We start from the raw sequence: 6,948 nt of genomic DNA on the forward strand, positions 1-6,948 counted from the left end.
ATTGGGCAAGGAATGATGGTTCATTAATGGCTTCTATGGGCATTTGACTTTTGAATCACTCGCTTTTCTGGATTTCACACTTCATTTGTGTGTGCCTGACTACCTGACCACTCCTCCTTGTCATATAGACCAGCCCTCTAGCCAAGAGAACTTAGCTTACTTCCTAGCTTCCCTTCAGTTAAATCAAATGTAATTTCCTGCCCTTTCCACTTAATAGTTGCTACTTAAGACCCACAGTGAAAGGATTACAATATTTGTGATATCACAATAGCTGACTTCGCTGATCTACTATTTATCTATTTTGGGCAAAGTGGATCAGCTACACAAAGATAGTCTCTAAACAGCAATAACATTCCACCAACACTCTAATTCCTATCCTAATTCTTCAGCAAAGCTTCTATAACCTGAAGATGCCATTTTTCAATTACCTACAATTCAAGATTTTTGCAGGGCACCTGTATCCTCTTTCTAGAATTGATATAAAGCTGATAATGTATAAACAAACAATTCATATTGATTGCACCCGGCCCTTAGAAATGAAACTGAAAGAGCAAAAGGACTCACAACTCTAAATTACCTACATTTTCTAAGTTACGCTAACTATGCTTTTCATTTTGGTAAGTTACTTAGCAGGATCACTTATGCAAACAGTCAGACTTACTAAAAAATGTTTGGTATTCCTATGGTTTTCAATGATTCTTATTTTATTTAATATTTTCTAATTTTCTAATTATTTTCAAAATTCACAGAAATTCTACACACCAGATTTTTCTAAGTAAAATTTATACCAATGAGGGAATATTTTCTAACATTTGGTAAATAGTTATTGAACAACTATTCTATTGCCTTTACAATGAACAGATGAGAGAAGAGATGAAGAAGCAAGCAATTCAGATAATTTATTGATTTTATTTTATTTTATTTTTTATTGAGACAGAGTCTCACTTTGTAGCCCTCAGTAGAGTGCTATGGCATCATAGCTCACAGCAACCTCAAACTCTAGGGCTCAAGAGATTCTCTTGCCTCAGCCTCCCAAGTATCTGGGACTACAGGTACCTGCCACAACACCTGGCTATTTTTGGAAATGAGGTCTCACTTTTGCTCAGGTTGGTCTTGAACTCGTAAGCTCAAGCAATCCACTTGCCTCAGCCTCCCAGACTGCTAGGATTACAGGTGTGAGCCACCAGGCCTGGCCCAATTCAAATAATTTAAATACTTAGAGTAAGCAGTCTAGCTATTTTAAAATCATTCTTGGTTATCAATATAAAAGTCTTAAAGGGATTTTAGTTATTGAAAATAATATTTTGTTTGTGCTATATAAAAAACACACCAAATGCTCGGTAATTTATAAACAATAGAAATGTATTCCTCATAGTTGTAGATGCTGGGAAGTCCAAGACCAGGGCACCAGCAGGTTTGATAGCTGGTAATAGCCTGTTACTCAAAGATGGCACCATCTAGGTGTTCTCACATGGCAGAAGAGACAGAAAGGGCAGCAGGGGATGAATGCTGTGTCTTCATGTGGCAAAAGACCATCTGCACTTGAAAGGAAACAGAAGGCTCTGCCCTACCCAGCTCACTAACCCCAAAATGTACTTCTGACGATGCAGCAAATGAGACTTCTTGAAATCAAGTAACGAATGTCCACATCTTCTCTGAAACCCTCGCCTATCCACAATTCCTTGCCAATGCATTTTTTCTCAAGTCTAACTCCAATCACCTTTTGCTGACTTTCACCCCTTCTCTTTCATTATGGCAGGGAAATTTCCTTTCATCCATTTATTCATTCAACTAACTTTTTTTGAGCACCCACCATATCTTCGATATTTGGATATACAAAGATAACCTATGCCCTGCCTTCAAGCACCTTGCAGTTGAATTATTATTATTATTTTTGTAGAGTCTCACTTTATCGCCCACGGTAGAGGGTGGTGGCATCACACAGCTCACAGCAACCTCCAACTCCTGGGCTTAGGAGATTCTCTTGCCTCAGCCTCCCAAGTAGCTGGGACTACAGGTGCCCGCCACAACGCCCGGCTGTTTTTTTGTTGCAGTTTGGCCAGGGCCAGGTTTGAACTCACCACCCTTGGTATATGAGGCAAGCGCCCTACCCATTGAGCCATAGGTGCCGCCCACAGTTGAATTTTTTTTTTTTTGAAGTAAGATCTTGCTCTGTCACCCAGGCAATGTGCAGTAGCACTATCATCTCATTGCAGCCTCAAATTTCTAGTTTAAGTGATCCTCCTGCTTCAGCCTCCCAAGAAGCTAGGATGACAGGTGTGCACACCACCACACTCAGCTAATTTTCAAATTTTTTGTAAAGACAGGGTCTTGCTATGTTGCCAGGTCTGGCCTTGAACTTCTGGCCTAAAGCAAATCTCCCACCTCAGCCTTCCCAAGTGCTGAGATTAAAGAAATGAGCTACCACCATCAGCCTGAAGTTGAATTTTAATACAAGAAAGTAGATTTCTAACACAATATAAGCAAAGCCTAGCTGAGAGGCTGGTATACATGTAAAGTAAGTATTCAGCAAACGCTGCTTATCCTTTTCTGGGCTGCAGTATATGGACCCTGCAGTGGAACACTGGAAATTTTTGAAAAACCCTTTCCAAGGTAGACAAGGGCGCCAGCATGAGTGGGTGGAGACGGTGGTGTCTATCTCACTTTGGAATGTGGAGACTTGTTTTGGATGTTCCAAATGTCAGGTTGGAGATGCGTGCAAAGGAGAGGGGCTTATTCTAACCAGATCAGGGCTAGAGGCAGCCCAGAACACTGTCTCCATGGTGCACAGCCCCAGACAGTTTGGAAACAAACAGAAACCCATGGGGGGGGGGGGGAGACTGACAGAGGCAAAAACAAAGGCCAAGAGATGGAAAACTCATGAGGTGGGGCCTGGTGGAGAGAAGGGGAGTGGGGAGTGAGCTGGGTGGGGGACAGTGGAGGGGGCTTAGGGAGGAGCCTGATCCTGTTTGTGTGAGGAACTGAATGGGGCCCCAGGGCCTAAGAATCACCATGGCAACGGGGAGGGCAAGTACCCGCTGACTCCTGGCCAACACAAACCTGCTGGGCTTAGCAGCAGGACTGGGCTCAGATGTGATGGGGCCACATTCTAAAAAAAAAAGTATCTGAATTGGGCTCTTAAAATCACAAACTCCCCACCTGTCTCCTGGTTTTGTAGGCCATCAGTGTCTTATAAGTTGATCAGAAATGACATCAAACCACATGCCCTTACTCCACCTTTCATGTACACATGTATACTTAACACCCCACAGAGTAAAACTGACAGTTTACAGGATTCTAGATATTTCCCATGCATCACCCCTCCCAAAGCTGTCCCCTTGAAGAGCAGGAATGATAGGGTTGATGGGGGGTTCCTAAGACCAAGGTGGCTGAGGCCCCATGTAAGGTGGTTCCAGTCCAACTACTATCAGGTCTCCTCTGTCAGTGACTGACTGCCTGGTAAAGCTCTGGGGCCCCATGGACCTACCCCCGGCAGGTCAAATGGGCCTTTTCCAGGGGCTGCTTGGCCTATGGAACCTGCCTTAGATGTAGGGTTGGTGCTAAATAATAATCACATTTAGGTTTTGTCCCAGGTACCAGAAGTCTCACACTATCCCCATTACCCTAGTCCAGGGCTGACTCATCCATTAGACATAGTAGGCACCGGGCCTAAAATTCCCATTGCAAAAAATGTTTTCTTTTCAAATCAGAAGAAAAAAGAAACTTTTAAGTGGAAGAAAATGTTTTAGAATGTTAGTATATTTATCTTTATACCAATGCAGCCATAGAATATATACATATATATATATATATTTTTTTTTTTTTTTGAGACAGAGCCTCACTTTGTCACCCTGGGTAGAGTGCCGTGGTGTCACAATTCCCAGCAACCTCAGATTCTTGGATTCAAGCGATTCTCTTGCCTCAGCCTCCTGGGTAGCTGGGACTACATGCGCCTGCCACAACGCATGGTCATTTTTAGAGATGGGGGTCTCACTCTTGCTCAGGCTGGTCTCAAACCTTTGAGCTCAGGCAATCTGGCTGCCTTGGCCTCCTACGGTGCTAGGATTACAGGCATGAGCCACCATGCCCGGCTTAGAATATATTTTAAGTACTTTTTACATGGAGAAAGAGGGGACTGCAAAGGCAAAAGTACCCAGGGCCCATGGAAGTCATTATGTGGTCCTGTCCCAGTCTTCCCTCCTGCCTATTAGAACCCTGTAAACTCCAGGGGATTTCCTTCCCCCATATCAAAATGTACCTGTCTAGGGCGGCGCCTGTGGCTCAGTGAGTAGGGCACCGGCCCCATATGCCGAGGGTGGCGGGTTCAAACCCAGCCCCAGCCAAACTGCAACAAAAAAATAGCCGGGCATTGTGGCCGGTGCCTGTAGTTCCAGCTGCTTGGGAGGCTGAGGCAAGAGAATTGCGTAAGCCCAAGAGTTAGAGGTTGCTGTGAGCTGTGTGAGGCCACGGCACTCTACCCGAGGGCGGTACAGTGAGACTCTGTCTCTACAAAAAAAAAAAAAAAAAAAAAAATGTACCTGTCTGATGTCTCTCCAGTACCCCTAAAGCTCCTACAGGGCAGGACCTTCTTTTCTTCTTTTTCTTTTTGGAGCCAGAGTCTCACTCTGTTGCCCAGGCTAGAGTGCCATGGCCTTAGCCTAGCTCACAGCAACGTCAAACTCCTGGAGTCAAGTGATCCTCCTGCCTCAGCCTCCTAAGTAGCTGGGACTACAGGCACTGTGCCCAGCTAATTTTTTTGTTTTTTGTAGTGATGGGATCTATGCTCTTGCTTAGGCTGGTCTCAAACTCCTGAGTTCAAGGGATGCTCACATTTTGATCTCCCAGAGTGCTAGGATTATAGGCATGACCCATTGCACCTGGCCCAGGACCATTATTTATCCTCATGTCCCCACAATCACACTGGGAATTGCACTGCCATTTTTTCTTTTTTTTTTTTGGCTGGGGAGTAGGGGAGGTGGAATAGAAAACTGAGGGAAAAAAGACAAGGTCGACTTTGAAAATAAATACTGCCTAACTGAAAGAAACCTACTCCTTAGCCCTGCTCTCCAGCAGTGAACCGATGTGACAGCCAGGTCTCAGGGAACTGCGACTTTCTGGAAGGCATGCAGTAACGTCCCATCTATGCAGCCTGACTTTGTCCACATCCCCTACAACTGAACTCTACTCACCGTTCCTGCTGCGTTTGCCAATCATCTGCATCTCAGTAAACCCGACAGACACTTCTCAGGTTTAATCCTGACTTTTCGGCAGCGTCTGACACTGCTCATCAGCCCTCCTTCTTGGCTTCCATGATACTTTGCTGTCTTGCTTTCCTCCTATTCCTGACACTCCTGCTCTGTCTCCCTTGCAGGTGCTGTGCTCTGCGGGGCCATTGAAGACAATGATATAATAGCAGCAGTTTACACATACCAGCTGTCTACCCTGCTCTGGGCACTGTGTTTTGTATTGGCTTTTTTAATCCTCAAAATCATCTTAAATGCATTCTCCAACCACCAGCCAGAGTAATTTTACTGAAAACCAAATCTCAACATTTCCTTAAAACCTTCCAGTGGCTCTCCCTTGCCCACATTTTTAAGGTCTTTCAAGATCTAGCCCCACTCACCTTTCCAACCTGATTTCTCAGTATTGCCTCTTTTACCTTCTCTGAGAACTCTAGGTCTTCACAAGTGCTGTTCCCACCGCCTGAAACACTTTCTTCTTTATCTCTTAACTTAAAACTAGTTCTTGTTTATGAGATTGACACAGTTCTGCCACGTCCAAGCTACTGAACTCTCTGAGACTGCAGTTCCTTTTCTGTTCAAGTGGTTAAGGCCTGCTGTGAAGATTAAAGCAATAGGTATACTAAGTGCCTTGCGGTGCTACCTGTGTCACCTCAGTTATTTCCTACCCCAGATCACATTAAAACCCCTTGCCATAGCAGGGGTGGAGGGGGGTGGCTCATGCCTGTAATCCCAATACCCTGGCAGGCTGAGGCAGGTGGACTACTTGAGCTCAGCACAAGAACTGCCTGAGCAAGAGCAAGGCCCCGCCTCTACTAAAAATAGAAAAACTAGGTATAGTGGTGCATACCTGTACCCAGGTGAGGCAAAGGATTGTTCAAGCTCAAGAGTTTGAAGTTGCTGTGAGCTACAATAATGCCACAACACTCTAACCAAGGCAACAGAGCGAGACTTTTTTTTTTTTTTTGAGACAGAACCACTCTGGGTAGAGTGCCGTAGCATCACAGCTCACAGCAACCTCCAACTCCTGGGCTCAAGCGATTCTCCTGCCGCTGCCTCCCAAGTTGCTGGGACTACAGGTGCCCGCCACAACGCCCAGCTATTTTTTGGTTGCAGCCGTCATTGTTTGGCAGGCCCGGGCTGGATTCGAACCCGCCAGCTCAGGTGTATGTGGCTGGCGCCTTAGCCACTTGAGCCACAGGCGTTGAGCCAGAAACTCTGTCTCGGCGGCACCTGTGGCTCAAAGCAGTAGGGTGCCGGCCCCATATGCCAGAGGTGGTGGGTTCAAACCCAGCCTTGGCAAAAAAAAAAAAAAAAAAAACAATAACAACAGAAACTCTGTCTTAAAAAAGAAAAAAAAAGGCTCCTTGCCAGGTATTTCCCAAAACTCCTCCTTATAATACCATCTAATGCCAACTTCACTCCTAAAATATCTATCTGCGGTTCTGCCCATCTTGCCAGACTGTCCACTTGTGAGGGCAGGGGCATTCTGACTTTGATGCTGCCCATATTCCTAGTGCCTGGCACACAGTAGGCACTCACATCTGTTAAATCAGGGGCTAGAAAGCCAGCACCTACTAGATATCCTGAGGATATATGTTCTCCAGAAAAGGGCACCTCACATAAGGAAGGAAAGGGGGTAAGATTTCTAAGCACATGGTATACACAGCAGACTCAGGCAGAAAGCAGGCACAAAGGTAACTTGGTA

Source organism: Nycticebus coucang, chromosome 6 (genome assembly GCF_027406575.1).
Source record: "Nycticebus coucang isolate mNycCou1 chromosome 6, mNycCou1.pri, whole genome shotgun sequence".
Taxonomy (NCBI): Eukaryota; Metazoa; Chordata; class Mammalia; order Primates; family Lorisidae; genus Nycticebus; species Nycticebus coucang.